This window comes from Nycticebus coucang, chromosome 9, assembly GCF_027406575.1.
Source record: "Nycticebus coucang isolate mNycCou1 chromosome 9, mNycCou1.pri, whole genome shotgun sequence".
Lineage (NCBI taxonomy): Eukaryota > Metazoa > Chordata > Mammalia > Primates > Lorisidae > Nycticebus > Nycticebus coucang.
Genome location: NC_069788.1, coordinates 62332166 through 62352325, shown reverse-complemented (window position 1 = coordinate 62352325; position 20160 = coordinate 62332166).

Below are 20160 nucleotides of genomic sequence, written 5' to 3'. Positions count from 1 at the left end.
ATCCATAATCATCAGAAATGCAAATCAAAACTACTCTGAGATATCACCTAACCCCAGTAAGAGTAGCCCACATAACAAAATCCCAAAACCAGAGATTTTGTTTTGGAGAAAAAGGCACACCTCTACACTGCTGGTGAGAATGCACACTAATATGTTCCTTCTGGAAGGATTTTTGGAGAATACTTAGAGATCTAAAAATAGACCTGCCATTTGATCCTATAATCCTTTACTAGGTATATACCCAGAAGACCAAAATCACAATATAATAAAGACATCTGTACCAGAATGTTTATTGTAGCCCAATTCATAATTGCTAAGTCATGGAAGAAGCCCAAGTGCCCATCGACCCATGAATGGACTAGCAAATTGTGGTACATATATACCATGGAATATTTTGCAGCCTTAAAGAAAGATGGAGACTTTGCCTCTTTCATGTTTACATGGATGGAGCTGGAACATATTCTTCTTAGCAAAGTATCTCAAGAATGGAAGAAAAAGTATCCAATGTACTCAGCTCTACTATGAGGCTAATTTATAGCTTTCATATGAAGGCTATAACCCAACTATAGCACAGAATATGGGGAAAGGGCCAAGGGAGGGGAAGGGAGGGGGGAGGTTGTGGTGGAGGTATGACAATGGGTGGGGCCACACCTACGGTTCATCTTAGAATGGGTACAGGTGAAACTTACTAAATGCAGAATACAAACGTCTACATACAATAACTAAGAAAATGCATAAATAAAAAAATAAAAAAAATAAAGAAAATGCCATGAAGGCTATGTTGAACATTTTGATGAGAATATTTCAGATTGTATATGAAACCAGCACATTGTACCCCTTTGATTGCACTAATGTACCCAGCTATGATTCAACAATAACAGAAAAAAAAATTCATTTTGGATCTTGTGTCTGATATTGCAGGGAACTTGACAATGCCAGGGAATTGCCCTTTCCACAGAAATAGTGTGATAATGAATGGCTATTTGATTTCCCAGATGATTTGGAACAATTTGTTTGAATTCTCCAAAGGGACTATTTATTCTTTGCCCATCCAAACCTGTGGAAATCCGTATAGCTTGAAATGCTGGAACCTTACAAACAGAAGAAACAAGTAATCACCAGTCACAGCTGGGGTAGAGAAATTCATTTTGCTTGAATCCTCAGTAATTGTGCTGGCCCGCAAACAGCTGCTAGAAAGTCTAGCATCTCCTGTATAATACTTTGTACAGCAGAGAAAAAAAGTGATGCCCTTCGAAGATGGCCTTGGACTACGGGCTTGGTTAAAGTATGTATTATATTTCACACTGGTTGGCAATTTTATTTCACTTGTCCTCACAAAAGCTTGTTATTTCATATGATCAAGGAGCATTTTAAGATCTGCATCGGCAACACCCCTACCCCAGGCAAGGGCAAGGAGAGTAAGAAGAGGGAAGAAATCTTGGTTTCTCAGAAGGGTACAGCCAACTGGAACCCTCCCAGATGGCTGCTAATTAACTGTTTCTCCTGTTCCCCACTTCACCTCAAGAAGATCAGTAAATATTTTTAAATATATTTTTTTTCCCTTCTTCCTCTGATCTTAAGTTGAAAATTTTGGAATGATTTCAGTTACCATCCTTTCACTCCAATCCTCAGTTTTTCTGAGACAATTTAATATTGTCATATTAAATTATAATAATTTATTATATTATCATATATTAATAATTATATAGTATTATATTAATATAATTATATTATATTATAATATAATATATACTAATATATAACTAATATATAATTAGTATATATAAAAATATATAATTATATATTATATATAATTATATTAATTATGTGTATAATTATATATTACATATAAATATATTATTATTATATTTACTTAATATTATCATATTAAATTATTCATGAAGAATGCTGTTTTATTTCTAGAGTCCATATTTGCAGTTATAGTAATAGATTTAATGACAATCTATCCTTATTCATTTAGGTGGATAGATAAGAAAAGGATATAGATGTAAAGATAGTAAGTTCCATTGTTCACCCTGTTTCTTCTCATCTTCTTACCCTATCTTAATGTCTGTTTGGGTTCATTTGTAGTTTGTTTGGAGTATTTCCTTGAGAAAATCCCTCATTTGGGAACACTTAGGTGCATAATTCCTAAATTTTTACATACCTCAAATTTCTTTCTTTACCATGTGAGATGGGGTACCTTGGCTGGGTATAAAATTGAGGCTTGCAGTTTTTACCTCTCAGAAGTCCACAGATTCAATTCTACTAGCTTCTATTGTTACATATAACAAGTCCACTGCTACTCAGACTCCTTTTCCTTGGGAAGTATTTTGGGCGGGTTTGACTAAAAATTTCATGATTTTTCTTTCTTTTTTGAACTCAGGAATTTTATTGAGATTTGCCTGGATAAGAGTCTTTTCTCATCAATGAAGTCTGGAAATCAGTATTCCCTTCCAGTCTACAGCCTCTAGTATCAATTCAACTTTTCTTTTATTATTATTTTAAAGTGTTGCCTCTCCTCCTTCTGAAGGAGAACTTTTTTCAGGCTTATTCCCCAAGGCTCTTATCCTCTCTATTTACATACCTTTCTTCCTCTGGTCATTGGGATGCTTTGGGAACTTGCTCTTCCAGGGAACCAGTAACCAGTTTGGATCTTCACAGTACATTTCTCTTCTATGTGTCTTTGGAATCACCTAATTTGTAAGTTATATTTTTTAATTTCAAAAATTATTTTCTGTATTGCCAATGACTCCCCTTATTTTATCTTCTTTTCTGTGCTAAATTGTCATTTATCTTCTCCAGCAGCCTCATTTCTGTGGGCATACATTCTATTCATTAAAACTTAAGATCCTGTCTTTGCTAAAGATGGTAGGTGGGATTTGTTTTCGTTGGATGTTTAGTGGGAGTACCCAGGTAAGACTGTCTAAATATCCTAAAGACAGCAGTTCTAGTCCAGGCACGTTTGTCAGGATAGATGGTGATTTTCCCCAGGGTCTCCTTTTAGCTCTAAAGTCTGCATGCTCCCAGTATCCACCACTGTCAATCTCAAGTTCCCTGAAACTAGTCTCCAGGCTATCATCAGCCTCTGGGAGAGAAAGTCCTATGCTGGTTCTCTCTGCTAAAATCCAGCTAACCCTAAGACATTGCTTCTATGCAGCTTCCTAGAGACCTCAGCAGCTATTTGTCTGCAGAGACCCACATGGGTTGGATTTGGAGTAAAAGAGAAAAGAGGGCTTCTTTCAGGTGGCTACATTCCCCAAATGCTTCTGCCTTCTAGGAGAGGAGTATTTTTCTATGCATTCTTTAATAAAATAAATTGTTTTGAGTTTTTCAAATACAGTAGAACCTCAGTGAATTGACCACCCAAGGGACTGTAACAAACTGGTCAACATACAGAGGTGATCAACATAAGGAACTAGGCCTACTGTACTGATATGTACATGGGGTGCATGTCTGGTCTATGAAAATTAGGCCGACTTAAGGACTTAAGGAGACTGTTGATGTAGGAAGGTGGTCAACTATGGAGGTTCTACTATAGTTCTTCAATATATATCCAAATACTCACGCTGCTTTTCTTTTCTGACCTATTAATGGAATTAATTAAGTCATCATCTTTGCCAATATAGAAAAATATCACAACCAAGTCATTTTATCAGTTAGGATGCTTTCACCTAAAAATAATAAAAAGCCCAAATCAAAGAAATTTGAACAATAAAGAAATGTATTGATGTATTTAACTAGAACACAAAGAGTTTTATGATTGACTGATCCAGGGCTCAACAGGCTCTTCTGCCCACAATATCGGCTTTTTTCTGAGGTAGATATCCCTGTGGTCACAATGTGGCTTTTGGTGGCAGCTGGTTCTATATCCTTCCTCACTATCTAGCAGAAGAAAGTCAACTCAGGAATCTCTCCAGTAAAAGCAAAAGGGAAATTTCCTAAGGGACTCTGAAAGTGTCTCTTTGCATTCCATATGACTGGACTGTGTCCATACCAGATCCTAAACCAGTCATTGTTGAGGAAGTGAGAGTTGTTCTTAGACCAGCTAATCTTCCTCTGGAGTTGGGGGTAGGATAAATTTCCCGAGGCAAGTTGGGAAGAGGTGCATACCTGAATGAAATTGAGTTCTGTTCAGAAAGGAGAAGGACAAATGGATATTGGGTGGCATGTAACAATGTAAACCACAGCCATGGGGTGTTATTACTTTAATATAATGCTAGATTTATTTTGCTGACATCTTACTTTGAATTTTGCATCACTGGTATATGGTTTTCCTCTTGATGGCCATTTATCATAAGAATGAAAATTAGAGACCCCCCCATCTTCCCTTCTCTCATTCCCTGCTCTCTGCTCTTTTCTCTCTCCTTCTCATCTCTTCTCCCCACTTTCTTCCCTTTCTCTAATATAAAATAAACTTATATTTCATTTCTAAAAAAAAAATGAAAATTAGAAGTTTTCTACCAGAGACTTAAAGGTATGCAGCCATGCTTCCTCCAAACTGCTGTATGTGGGTCTGATGGTCTCTTCACTGGTGCATTGCTCCTGCCAGCTATTAATCACCAAAGGATTTGAACAACTTGTCAACAACTTTGCTGAATTTGAGAAAGCTACACTGATAATCATCCGTTCAATTCTACCAATATCTAATTTTTTCATGCTTCTGGTCTTTGATCAGTTTATTTTTAATACGAAGTTATATCTTTATTCTTTCTTAAAATAAAATGCTCAATCAGGCAGTATAAGAAATAATAGAGATCTCATGTTCCCTTTACCCAGCTTCCCTTAGTGGCAACATCTTGCAAACTATAATACAATAACATAACCAGGATACTGACATCGACACTATCCTACTCAGGATATAGAGTATTTCCATCAGCACAAGGTTCACACGTATTGCCCTTTTAAATTTTTGTTTTATTTTTAACAGTTAAAACCGATATAAGATAAAATTTACCATCTCAGTAGTGTTAAGCATACAACTCAGTAGGGTTATGTATAATCATCTTGTTGTACAACCATCTTTACTTTCAAGTACCGCTTCCTGCTCCAATCCTTGGTAAGTACATAGCATCTATGCTTCAAGGTGGTGGGTGTGTGTGTCACAAACAATTTTTAAGATGGGGTGCAGAACACACATGCAGGGAAACAAAATTACAAATTTGATGGTGTATTTCCCAAAAAACAAGTTATGGAATGAGTAGACAATTCTGCCAGCTCATTCCTGCTTCCTTTTATCTCCTTTGATTCCTTTTTCTTCTATTTCTTGTTTGTTCTGTTTTTTTTCTGTCTTCCCTAAATCTTTTGGAAACCAAGATTTGCAAAATTTATTGCTCCTGATGAAATTCCAAGGTGAATTTTCTATAATAATTAATCACATTTCTCTATTATGTTTTTCCTCCACCTGCCACGAAAATTTACTAAAATCACGAGAACTTTCCTTGGTGGCTTCATCCTTCATAATTGTTGTTTTGCTTTGGTCTGTGTCCAGCAGGTGGCGCCAAAGGATAGTTAATAGAAATCAATACTTCCCTTGGTAGTGAATAGACCCAAATTGGTGGTGTTTTAAGGCATTTCAAGTCTTTCTACTTGATTGCACAATAGCCAAAATTTTGAATAGTCTATACATCAAATATTTTAGCTCCTGGCTCACTATTACATGCTCTAGCATTTATCTTGTATTAATTCTTGGTAATTTCAATATCCAGGTATGCTATTTTCCCCAAGTCCTTCCTTACCTCTCAGTTCCTTAACTTCTGTTCCTCTAAGGATCTTCTCTAAAGTGCCACACTGTGCTGATCTCACATTAAGTTCACGGTTACTAATATCAAGTGGTCTCTTAACGAGGCCCAGCAGGTTCCCTGATCTATACATTCAATTCTACCCCAGGTGACTCTGAAAAGACCAGGTTTTTCCTCTGTACAAACTAGAAGACCTCGCTCTGCTTAGACCAACCAGACCTCAAAATGATGATCTTGCTTCAAAGTTCACTGAGAAAATAGAAGCAATCCAAAGAGTATTTTCTCAACACACGCCACCACCACCACCATACTCAAGGCATCCACCCACTTACCTGCTATCATTCCCATAGTTGGAACTTTCCTTCCTGGATCCTCACCCAGACATATCCACACCCCTGACTAAAGCCCATTCCTTTTTAGCTACTCCAGGACATTAGTCCTGTGAGTCCCCCCATCCTCTACATCAACAATTTTCCTGATCTATTGGAAATAAGCTCTTACTCTTGAATGGCGGAGCTTCCCTGACTACTGGGTTTCCTTCTCATTCATACTTTCCCCTTTAGGTACCATCCCATCGCTTTCCTTCCTTTTACAGCCAAGTGTATTGAAAGAGTTGTCTCCTATGCCCACTATGCCAACTTCTCTCCTGCTTGTTCTCCCTTTAACCCACTCTAGTGGTGGCTTCACCCTCACTATTCCACTGAAACTATTCTTGTTGAGGTCGATGCTTGCTAAATCAACTAGACAATTCTCAATTCTTATCATCATCAATCAATAGCATTTGACATGGGTGATTGTTCCCTCTTCCTCAAAACACTCTCTTCACTTCACTCCTGTTGGCCATGCTCCCTGGGCTCCCTCCCATTCCAGTGGCTACTCCTTTGGAGTTTCATCCATGATGACTACACACTGGGGCACATAGAACATTTTACTGTGGATGTCAGATGTCTGCTCTTCTCTGTAATATGTACTCATCTTTGGTGACCACATCCAGTCTGATGGATAAAATACCATTTATATGCAGATGAATCCCCAAGTTTTATTTTCAACACAAACATCCTAAGTCCAGGCTCTACTCGGATGTCTCATCAGCATCCCAGCTTAGTATGCCCCAAATACAGCTCTCCCTGCTTCTCTAGAAGCCTTCCCATCTCGGCAAACAGCACCTACACCCTCTCCATAGACAAGCCAAAAGCTTAGAAGTTGTCCTTGACGTCTCTCTTGCTGTCATATTTTCTACCCAGTCTTTGAGTAGATCCCATCAGCAGCACGTTCTTTTCAAAATACAGTAGAACTTCTGTAAGTTGACCACCCCAGGGACTGTAACAAACTGGTCAACATACAGAGGCAGTCAAGATAAGGAACTAGGCCTACTGTACTGATACTTACATGTGGTACATGTCTGGTCTATGAAAATTAGATCAACTTAAACAGGTGGTCACTGTAGGGAGTTGGTCATCTATGGAGGTTCTCCTGTACATCAGAGTCTGGTGACTCCTTGCCACCTAAGCACTGTAATTCTCATCCAAGCCACAACTGTGTCTCACTGGATTATGGCATACCCTTCTAATTCATTTTCCTGCACCACTAGTATCTCCCTTCAGTCTATGCTGAAGACAGACAGTATCTGGGGCAATCCTTTTATGAAATCATGCCATTCCTATCACTTTTCTAATTAACATCACAAAGATTTTCTGTCTGACACCAAGTTAAAGCCAGAATCATTATACATGACCAGAATCCAAGTCCATACATGGACAGCCCCCCTCAAGTTTTCTTGGACTTCATCTTCAACTGCTCTCCCACACACTCACTCACTCCAGCACATCCTGGCTTGCTATTACATTCTTCAACACTTCTCTTGTGCTAATTCTCTGTGACTGTAGTACTAGTTCTAACACATGGCAGGTGTGGGTCTCACCCATAGCTTGTGTCCCTCTTGTTTGCTCTGCCCGGATAGCCGCTCTGGTCACTCTTCCACCTCCCGCAGACCAGTGATCTCTTTTCTGATTACCTGGTTAGAAACCATAGCCTTGTCATTCCCACCATTCTCTAGCCTTCTTCTTGCTTTATTTTTCTCCATAGTGATTTATATTGGGTTACTGACCCTCTCGCCCAACTGGAGTGAAGATCTGTGTGGGCAGCGGCTTGTGTTGTTTTGTTATCTGCTGTATCCTTAGGGCCCAGTAGAGTGCCTGGCACATGCCTGACCCTCAATACAAACTTACTGAGTAAATGAATAAATGAATTATTTCTCTGCATTGAATCAGCAGTTGACTCCCACAGTCTTTCACTCCTGACTTACAGTGCTTTGCCCTTTTGAACTATATATAGGCAGAGGTAGAGCTCCAAGTCCTGGGTCCATGTTTTATTGAAGGGAAGTTTAAAACTCTCAGAACAAACAGACTCACACACTTATGTAAATCATTCACCAAAATAAGCTCTGCCAACAATTTCCTCTTCTCGAGCCAGCTTTTATCTGAATGTACAAGACTTAATGGCATAAATTCTACAAGGTTGAACACGATGGTATGTTTTATAAAATACCAGCCAGGGACAGAAAACCACCCTTCCCCTCTGAATCATTTATAAATTTAGGGTTTCCCCAGCCTAGCCAATATCTTAGCAACGTAAGAGTAGATGGTTGTAATTTTTTTTAACCATGCAAAATTTCTCCTGTGACCATTTAAGCTTCTTTAAGCCCTAAGATATTTGTGTTTATCTTAGTAAACAAGAAGGAATTTGGGTCTCCATATTGCAAATTACAGCCTATCCTTTATTTCAACTGTGAAGAGTTTTATTGGGTCATTTACCTGGCTTTTTGTCAGGTAACATAATTTGTAGTTTATTTGCTCAGAAGAGTGGGACCACACTCAAACTCTCTTTTGTACTAATTGGATTTACAATGCTAAGCCCTTTGGGGAGAACACTGGGGAATGAGGGGGAAAATGGTAATAATTCTTATGCAAAGAGTACAGTAGTCTAAGAAAACTCTTTCTGTAAATCTTTATCTCTTCCATAGTGCCCAGCCTTGAAATCAGTTTCCGGGTCTTGCTAAAGTGATGTGCCCAACCACCATCTAAAGGATGATTCTGCCTTTTCACTCTAAGTGTACTTATGTTCTATAAAAAAAGTCAACCAATTTTTTGGTTATGAAGTTTGCTATGAACTGTCCACTCTTTCATGCAATAAATGTGTATTCTGCACGTGTCCTGAACCGGACACTGTGCTAGGTCTGAGGGATGCAGAGAACACAAGGACAAAATGAATAAAACTTAGCTTTATTCCTGGGGGCTCAGGGTATATCAAGGGAAGAGAGACAGATCCAAACAAGTCATCAGAATGCATCAAGACATGTTCTAAATTAGACTGCAGAGGAAAGAAGAGAGAAAGGTTCTGTGAAGGTTTCATGGAGAAAGTGACATTTAAGCAGGATCTTGACTGATGCGTGGGAGTCTGCCCAATATAGAAACAGGAGGAAAAGACTCTGGGGAGAAAATTGTACATGCAAAGGCTGAAGGTGTGAAAGAACACGGCTCGGCGGCAGAGCAGGGAGACGGCTGTGCGCTCGCAGGGATCCACGCGGTGGATGGCCATGCTGCTGGCGAGACTCAAGTGCCTGCTGCGCCCTGCTCAGCGGGGGGCGTCGTGCTATAAACATTAAAGGATTTCAGGCAAAGGACAAATGCACCGATCTGTCTGGGGATAATCTGTCTAGTACAGAGCTTCTCAAAATGTGGCTCCAGACCAGCGGCAGCAGCTGCACCTGGGAGCTCGATCAAAATCCAAATGCCGGGCCCCCCCCCACACACACACACTTCAGAATCCACATTCTAGGCATGGAGCCTGGAAATCTGTGCTATAACAAAGCACCCAGGTGATTGTGATACGCACTCGGGTTTGAGGAGTGCTGCCCTAGCCACAGACTAGATGAGGAAGTGGGCAAAGGCAGATGGAAGCGCTGTGGAGTGGCCCAGGCAGCTCAGCCCTGGAGTCGGGGGAAGCCAGGGCATGAGTCCGGGCAGGGCCGGATGGGTTCAGGTAACCTTTCTGAGACCTTGTGTTTGGCAAGAGACAAGCGAAGAACATCTGGAGTACTGGTTCTGAACTCTTATTGATTACCAAAATTAATTCAGTGGCTTTAAAAAATATAACTTCTGGGCCCCACTCTCAATTTAACAAACAGAATCAGCATATCTGTTTTGGTCTCCTCTTCCTCTGCTGTTGGTACATCTTCTTTGACTCTTGTGGGGTTTGTTCATAGAGTCTTCCCTCTTGTTAAAGTTGCTCACCTCGTGGCTGTTTGGGGGACGTCTGCCGACTCCCACTGCCTTCTTTCTAGAGAGGTGTAGCCTTATAGCCGTAAAGCTGGGACAGGCTGTCACCTACACAGGGGCCTGTGGCTCTTCATTCTGGCCACTCATCCGATCCTTTGGAGAGTTTTTTAAAAAATACTGATGTTCAGGCTGAATTACAATTCTTGGGAATGAGGTATTACTAAAATGCTCCCTTGGGGAGTCTAATGTGTAGCTAGCACTGAAGAGTGGACCCCGTTTACTCCCTTCATGTCAGTGAGAAGAAGAACTCAGAACAGAGATCCCAGGATCAAGGAGGAAGGCGTGTCATGTAACTTGGGTCCAATAAGATCACAGTCAACTGTTATTGAAATGGCTAAGAGTGGAGAGGGATGAGTCCCAAGAAAAAGTCATTAAATTCAGTAACAGGGGTGGTACTGTTGGACTGCCAGGCACAAATGGCAGAACAAAGCCAGCTCATAGATTCTCTCCCTGTTAGCTAACACAACCAGCACAATACTGTAAACAAACGCAAATGCCAAAAGGAAACAATAAAAATTTACCAGTTGCAATTAAACAAGAAAAAAGAGACAACTTCATGGTGTACACTTTGAAAAAGAGGCCCCAAGGGAAGAACAAAAAGATTCTGGAGAGGTGCAATATGGTCTGGCTTCTGCCCGCTTTCTCCCCCCAGAAATGTCACTGAGCAAAGCAGCCCAGTAACAAAATCTTGAGCCTTCCCATTAATAATGCCTTCTGATTTGCAGAGAAGCGGAGCCAGGGCCTGGATTGGCATCCTTGGGAAAAATTGTGGGAAAGCCTTCTAGATTAGAAGCCCTTCTCACCCCAGGGCCCTTGGAAGATGCTACCCTCCTAGTCATCTACCCTGCTGAGCCGGGGTCATGAGCCGAATCTCATGGGAGCTGCATGTACCCCTGGCTGAATGGAGTGGGCCCGTCATATGTGACACAATCTCAGGGAACTTTCAGAAGTCAGCCTGGCTCTGCCTCCACCCTATTCACATCAGCAATGTGCATATCATTGTGGACTAAAAGCAACACCTAGTCTTAAAACTGGAAAGGCACATTAAACTAACTGGTCCCAAAAATAAAACGCAGAGCATGTCAAGTAGCATGCATTACCCTATGTGAGAGCAATTAGACATCGGGGCAGAACCACCCATTTAGGAGTAATTTCTGTCCTCTCTACAGGGATTCTCTGGCTAAGAACAAAGCTAAGCTGAAAGAAAATTAAAGGTGAAAAGAAGAGGGCATGAAGGAAGTGGCCAAAGACCAAGTCTGGAAGAAAACGTGACCAAGAAATAGATTTCCTAGGAGTGCTTCATGCGATAGAAAAACTTTATGTTTAAAAATAACTTGTTTTTAATTCCAGAAGATTCTAATACTCTTAGAGAAAATAGTTTTAGAAGCGTGGTGAGGCAGAAACCAGATCACAATGAGTAAACATGGGGCTTTATTAGGATAATGAGAACTAAGGAAAAACAGTAGTTTGAGGGTTTATCTGAGAAAAGAGGGATTGTTATTATTTTTGTTATTTTTTATTATGAGATGGAATCATTCAGCATGTTTATAGGCCCAAGAAAACAAGTAATGAAAAATAGAGTCTTACTTCTATTGTTCTTTAAAAAGAAGGAAATTCAGTCACATGCTACCACCTGGATAAAGCTTGAAGACGTGCTGAGTGACATCCACCCATATGAGGTGCCTACAGTAGTCGGAATGCCATTAAACAGACAGCAGAATGGTGTTTCCCAGGGGGTGATGGGAGGAGGAAACGGGGAGTTGTTCAGGGGGTACAAAGTTTCAGTTTTGCAAGACAGAAAAAGTCCTAGAGATCTACATGAATGTACTGAACACTATTGTACAATTACGGTCAAGTGCAATATCAGAAGCAAAGTATAAGACAACATGAAAAAAGTTAAAAAAAAATACAGCCATTATATCCTCTGGATGGAATATTACACAGCAATTATGAAAACTGATAGAAACGAAGATTGTGTTACCCACAGAAATGTTTATGCTCTGATGCTAAATAAATTAAGAGGCGATGCTGTTTGTATATGATGATATCCAGGGTGCCCATAAAGTTCATGTGCCATTTAAAATAGTAGTCAATTTTAAATGGCACATGAACTTTATAGCCACCATATTGGGTTTATTAAAAGACCACCTGGGATATTCAATTCCAGAAAATTCTTCACCTGGAAGGATTAAATGTTTAAGATGGTTTTATGTTGTATGTTTTGGTTTTTTTTTAACCACAGTTTAAATAAATAATGGAAAGTATTAAGGTCTGAATGGTAACCTTTTATCTCTTCACTCTCTTCACTCAATTTCCATCCTCTCTGATGGAAAGGAACACCACTGGAGCCAGGCTGACTTTACTGTACCCTTCAGGCCACAACATAGAAAATAACTTGGACTAAATCATTTTTTAAAATAATAGTTTAATAATTTTGAATAATAAGTTATTAATAGACAACAAGTTCCCTATGACAACTTAATGCATGTACTTATCTCCATCAGTATTAATTAACTGGGTGTGGACTGCAGTGGCCTAGCTTAGGGCACTATCTGAAGGTCCCAGCTGGGATGCTTAGCCACAGAATGAACCACGACCTCTGTATTGAATAAAAGCTTTGCTTTCTCAAATATAACCTCCTGCTGAATTATAATAAAAATTCTTTATTTTTATTATATTAATTCTTTACTGCCCTAAAGTCCCAGTATCTGTACAAGTTCTGGAATGCTCACACATGAATTTTCAAGATAATTCCTATTCACTTGGTAGCAATTCCCTTTCTGTACATCCACTTTCCTGTTTGGTCATTGGTAGCCTTGCTCAAGCTGGAGATTCTGGTCTGTCTGTAATGAGCTTTACCCTCAACCTGCTATTTGAGGTGGTTGGCAAAGCTCTTTTAAGAACATCCAGCAAGCTCAAGTTGAAGGGATGGGACCCCAGGAATAGATCACCTGGAAGATGTATTGAATGGCTTCCTCATTTCTCCCCTGTGCAATATACAGAGAGAACTGTCATTGGATTTAATGGCCTCTTCCTCTCATTGATATCTGGCTCTTATAAAGGAGTGTAAGATAGGTAGTTAAATAATTAAAAAGCATTCGTACCCATAGCAACCTCTGATTGAAAAAGACCAACAGCTATTTCCAGAGATAGACAGATTAGATGAAAGAGCTGAAGCTCTTATAGGACAACCAGCATAGAAAGCAAATGTGTGTGTGTATCAGAGCAGTAATTCTTCCAGGAGAAGGATATATATATACCATATATATTATTGATACCATACCATTTTATATACATAATAGTTTACAAACAGCACTATGTCTTAATTTGCTTAGTACTAGAGCATAAACATTTCTATGGATAATTCAATCTTCATTTCTATCAGTTTTCATAATCACTTCACAACATTCCTCCCAGTGGATATAATTTGTATTTTTTAACTTTTCTCACATTGTGTAATACTTTGCTTCTGATATTGCACCATGAGAGATAACTATGATGAATATCTTTCCAACATTGTGAATTGTTTCCTTAGAACAGACTCTCGGAAAGAGATTTACAGAGTTGAAGAATAACACCACTCTGTAGTCTTTGATACAGGTTGCCCAGTGGATTCAGGCAATTGAAGATCAGTTTCACTCTATCACTATTAACCCTCAATATTATTAAAAGAATTTTTATTATAATTCAGCAGGAGGAAATGTTAATTTGCACTGATACAATTATTACTAAAATCAAACATTTTAGTAAATTTTAGTAAATGTTTGATTTTAGTGATCAAACTGGGTGAGAACTGGACATCAGTATTTCTGACAGCTTGTTGGAAGATTCCAGTGTGCAGCCTCAGTGGAGACCACTGCTTTAAACCCTTATTCCCAAGGAGCATGGTGCTAGGTACTCAGGGCTCATAGCCTCACAATGGTGAGAATGAAAGGTTTGGATAGAAAAGGACACTCCGAGATTTTTTAAAAGGAGTCCTTGTAAGCATACACATGTGTACTTTCATTAACTGTAACTTGACCAACCAGGGCGATCAACTTAATGGAATTTTTCTTTACTCAGTTTTTGTCATTAGGAGGTAACTTGTGTAAAAACAGAGACTTGTTTAAAAAAAAACACAGGTAACAAAGACTAGCATATGTGAAGATCTCAAAACTTTCAGCCACTACCTTACTACCACTAACCTACAGGGTTGATTCTCCACATAGGGAGCTGAATTTTTTTTTTTTTGAAGGATGACCTTGAAACACTTTCTTCAGATTCTGACTTGCCTAAGAAATGATTACTATGTTCACTCCGCTATGTCTACTAAGGCAAAAAAATATATATATGCATATGTACATTAGAAAAACCATTTAGAAACTAGACATAAAAAAGTTTCCACTTCTCTTAACAAGGAGTCAAGCTCATGGCACTGTCTACTCACGAGGCTTCTGTAGCAATATTTACCTATTCACTAGGTGGTGCTCTGGACAAATTCATAAATTTTTGGTTTTGCCACAATAAATGGCCTTACAATATCTCTTTAGACACACTCAAGTCCCATTCTGTGACAGACATGACTATTCATTCAAGAGCTCAATCAAAAGCAGCCAGAAACAGTTTTCTCACCTCTCAACTAATGAGAAATAAACTTAGTCCTTCTCAAACAGTATTGATAGCTATAGATCCAAATATTTGTATCTGAAATTAAAAAAAAAAAACCTACCTTTGTATTTTGTTGAAATCTACTGCATTTTCCTCCAATTATCAAGACAATTATAGGCTTTAAAATGCCTTCGCAGGCTTTGTCTTACAGACATTTAGTCCTTGCATTTTCTATTAAAGCCAATTATGAAATATAGCTCCAATTGTCTATATATAAACATCCAGACACACATTAGGCCTCAAAGAATTGGATTTATTTTTATGGGTTAAAGCATCTGAATGTTATCTGAGACAGGATTAAATGGAAAGTGTTCCTGACTCTTCTCAACAGAAGTAGGGTCATCACTGGCCCTGGGCCTGGTGGCTGAGTTCTCAGCTAGAGTAATATACAGTATTCAGCAAAAGACAGGTTGAGTTCAGAGGAGTCATTCAGGGTGGAGCTGCTGCCCATAGCGGGTTATGCAAATTCTCAGGAAGCTAGGTCAGAATTTCCACAGGCAGCTGGTCACGGCCGTGCCTTCGACGTCCCTGGAAAGGGCAGGATTCGTGACCATCCATGAGGCCTAAATGCCAAATCATGCTCAGTGTTCATCCTCACCTAATTGTGGGCCCTGACTCAAGGATTTACTCAAGGATTTTTCTTTCTGGAATTTACATGGACATAGGCTATTAGAATAATTTTGAGTTCTTCTGTTGTAAAAAACAAGCTCGATAGCCAAGAACCAGAAGAGGGCAAAGACACATTTGTTTCCATCTAGCACTAGGGAAAATGTCACCTCCGAAAAACTGGATATTAATGAGCAGGAAAAACGACAGTAACACTTCATCCTTTCATTGGCACTGCCTAGAGTTTGGCTGGCCTCTGGTCCTGCCTCAGCAAACAGAATGCACTTGACCTTCAGAGTCGTTTCTTGGGTGAGGCAGTTGGTGCTGGAGTGTTTACGTGGCACTATTTCTGATTGCAGTCAATTCTCTTTTCTGTCACCCACTAAGGGCCACGCCAGCCATGGACAGGGCTAGCCAGCTTCCTAACTCCAAAGAGCTGTGCCCTCCACCTATGCTGGTGTTTTTACGCACGCACATTTTCCTCTCTCTAGGATAGTTTCTTCAAAGAAAATATGATGCTTAGAACACACACACACACATATGTATAGAAGATAAGAGAAGGGAGCAAACTTCTCACCTTAATCTGGGGACAGAAGACAGGTGGACCCTTTCTGTGTGACGAGTGCACTCCCCACATGAAGCCGCCAACCGAAAAGGAGCCCCCATTCCTGTAACAGCAATGGAGAGAAGGGAAGCTGTGGAGTAAATGGCTTTAACTTTACTGCTTCTGTGTGGGTGTGGCTCTTCCTTATCCTAGGGGATTGAAAGGGGCTAAGAGAGTGTGGTTGGGCCCCAAGTAATCATGTGCCAAGCACGTTATATAGACAATCTCCTTTAATACTCCAAACAACTCTTGTGTGATACTACGTAGTGCCATCTCAATTTTACAAAGGAGAAAATTAAAACTCTAAAACATCCAGAGTTGTGTTGAGCATCACGCAGTAAGTAGCCAAGACTCCATGTGAATCTAGGCCTGTCTGCCTCCCAGTCTCACGCACTGCCTTGGGTCCCAGGGAGAGAGCTAGGTTTATCTGCTCCATCTTCCTGCCTTGTCTTCGTCTTTTAAGAGGGGCAAATAAATAGTCTCGAATGAAGTTTTGGTGACCCCAGGGAATGGGGAAGGAGAAGGGAAGGGAAGGATGTTGCTCTGTTAAAGGATGATTGACAGCTCAACAAAGCTGGGCCTGATGGTACAAATGTTGGTAGCTTTTCCATTGCAACCAACATTTGTTTTCTCAAAGGCAGATGACACATAATACCAATGCTCACTCTTATTTTTTAAAATATGAGAACATAGTTCAGGGCTACTTTTACCAACTCCTCCCCTCCCCAAAACCTTAGCTGTAATTCCTCCATGAGTGAAAAGTACAACAGAACAGAGTTTTTCATGCTTGATACAGTATTACAGCATTTATTAGATGTATATGGATTGCCCATAGCACTAAATATCCTTTACACAATAGCACTGAACAAAATATATAACCCGTTTTAATAGACATGCAACAGAAGACTTTTTTGCTGAGGTCAGTATTTCCATTCATTCCAGAAGGGCTTCGAAGGAAGGAAACACCACATTCATTGATTTTCTCTGAAAGAGACATGCACACAGTAAAATCATCGAAATTTGCCTTACACAAAAGAGAAGACAACTTCATCAGATTCAAAGATCTCAACATAATTTGATGAACTGTTCGAAGGAAACAACTTCTCCAGATGTGTGAGGGCATCAGATCCACAAGGGAGTGGTTGGTTGAGGTAAGGCAGTCACAGCACTTCCTGGCATTTTATTTTCCCTTAGGACCTCAGGACTAGAGCGAGTCAATCCAGTTCTAGTTATGGAAAGATGTAAAATTTCGGCCAGTCTATAGTGATCCTGGGAGAGAAATGCAGAAACAGAGATTTGCCTTCTGACAGTCAGGTCTATGATGACAGTTTTTCCTTGAATGGAGTTGCATTCCTGCATTCCTGCCTTGCTTGCTGTTTGGTTGTTTGTTCAGCCCTTTTTTTAATTATATAAGAAACTCTAGTATCCTATTAAATCCCTTCATGTGCTTAAGCTAATTTGAGTTGATCTTTTATCACATTCAGAGAAAGAAAAAAACAACTCATGATTAATGCACCATCAGACTGAAAATATATGAACTATTTGTCTCAAGGAATTTCAGGGCTATGTCAGAATTTTTAGTTCTTGATATAAGGAGGCCAACTTCTTTGATAGAGCTGCCAAATGATCCCTACCTTAAAAGAGCTCTGCCAGATCTGAGGGAGATGAAAGCAGTCAGAGGAGAGCCCTGTTGTGCATCAGACATTTACATAAAAGGAAAGCACCCCGCACATCTGCATAGGAGCAGGCTGCCTGGCTGGTGGGAAATGCTAATAAGAACCCCATTCTCTGCTCCTCAGCTTGCTGGGCTGCCCATAAAGGAGCTGCCTTGATGTGCCTGTGTGATTCAAGCCTTTGAATATAGGGATGGAATCTTCAAAATAGGACTCAGTAGAGAGGTTGGATGTCATCCAATTGCATACAAGTCACATCAGTGATTAACAATAACTCCTAGACAAGTTGAGAATGTCATTCATTTGAGTGAACACCACTAGTAATTTCCTTCCTGGGCAGAAACTTCAAACACGAGGCTACCACATTGAAAACACTCTACAGCATAATCCTGAGGAAGCCTTCCTGGACTCCTCAGAATCAGGTTCCTCTGATCCCTGGAGCCCAGGATTTCAAGGTTCCGGGCAGCTGGGACAGCACCACTGCACTCCAGCCTGGGCAAGAAAGCAAGATCCTGTCTGTAAAAAAAAAAAAGTAAAACTAAACAACAACAATGATAATAATAATAAATGAATGAGGTCCTTCCCTAGGCAGATGTGAAGGGGCAGGGGCAGGGGAGGAGCAAAGAGGGGTACATGTTCCTCAGTTACAGACGGTTTGAGAATGGGCCAGAGCTTGTCTCCCTGGGCCAATACCTGCAGCTGTCATCCCTGACTCCTTGGGCCTGAAATTTTACAAGAAGAAGCCACGTCCCCCCGGCAAGAGAGGAGGAGAAAGGACCCATTCCAGAGAAAACAATGAACTTTGCAGCTTGTTCATCTCCTGCTCAGCACCACTTTTGCTATGCTTATGGAGTAGGTTGAGTGGTGTCCAAGCTCACGTCCAACTAGAACCTCAGAAGTGGCCTTGTTTGGAAATAGGGTCTTTGCAGATGTCAATGTCAAGAATCGTGACATTAAATCATCCTAGTTTTAGGGTGGGCCTTAAATCTAATGACTGGGGTGTCCTTATAACAAGAGGAAGGGACACAGAGAGACACAGGCAGGGAAGAAGGTCACGAGAAGAGGGCGGTAGAGATAAGAGTGATGCTGTCACTGGGCGTGGAATGCTAGGAGCCATCAGGAGCTAGGAAAAGCCAGGAAGGGGTCTTCCCTCAGCATTTAGAGGAAGCACGGGCCTGCCAACATCTTACTTTCAGACTTTTGGTCTCAAGAACTGTGTGAGAATAAATGCCTATTGTTTTGAGCCCTCAAGTTTGTGGTCGTGTGTTACAGCAGACTGTTTCGAATGAAACACTTCCAGTTTCCCTGTCAACTGAGCTGGTAGCTACTGTTCTCAGCAGCCACAAGAAAGCCAGACCAAAGAGTCTGCTTGTACCAGGCCTTTAGGGAGGCCTTGCTGTCCGGGGTCCCTTGATGGGTACAGCTTCAATGACACAACCACAGGGTGAACACTTAAGAGTGGTTAGTAATTACGGACACTAGGGTGGTCTCTCTTCCTCTGGATCCTTTAGCCCTTCCCAGCCTATGTTCTACCCCATGTGCTGGTTGCCCATGTTGGGAGGGGTCGCAGTGACATCCTTGGTGCTCCTGTGCTCTGAACGTCAGTGCTGTGCATCCTAGGAAAGCTGTGTGAGGCCTTCAGCAGATTCACTGAGGGGCTCTTACAGGGGAAACTCCCCCTGCCAATGGGACTGCTGTTCATGGCATTCAGTACTGTTACCATCTGAACATAGCCTTGGCCTTTGGCCTGTCTTCCTATGGACTCATTCATCACCTAGACAGGGAGAGGAAAGAAGGAAGAGGCAGAGCAACAGAAAACCCCATCCTGTCACAGGCAGGTGTGATCACCCAGCCTGTGTCATACATGAGGCATCTGAAGTTGAGTGAGGTTAGCCAAGGGACCAGCTTCAAACCCAAATCCATTTTTATCCATTGTGACTCTCCAAAGAGCTTGGCCCTAGGCGTCTGCTTCCTTAGCTATCTCCTAGTGTCCAGGGAAGTATCACAGCCTCAGTGGTGCCTTTGTTAGGACCCCTCAAAGAATCAGAGTTAATTTTGGAAGTGGGGTGAGCTCCAAGGAGCTGGGAACTCATCAGGGCTGCTGTCTCCCACAGAGCTTTGTGCTCCCACCCACATCACTCAGTCTCGATCATTTATAACTCAGACTGCATAGGTTTGTAGCCTACATTTCCCAGTTCACACTGGCCTAGAGGGAAAAAGAGGCCACGTTAACAGGAATAAAGAATGTTTCCCACCTCTGTAGTCCCTTCCATCCCGGGCCTCCTCCTCCCTCCTCCCACCTCCAGCCTCCATCCCAGGGTGTTTCCCCAGTGCTTACACCTCTCTACTGGCCCCGCTTGCAAGAAAGATGAAGCGACTGAGCTTCTTACTGCTGCCGCTGCGCCTGCTGAAGCTGGCATTGGCCCTGCTCTGTAGTCCCTGCCTCTGGTCAATACCCCCAAAGCCATCGCACTGTGGGCACCTCTGATGGGGGAGAATCTCCTTCCAGCATTACACAGGGACCTTCAGATACACCAGTTATTTGGTTTGAT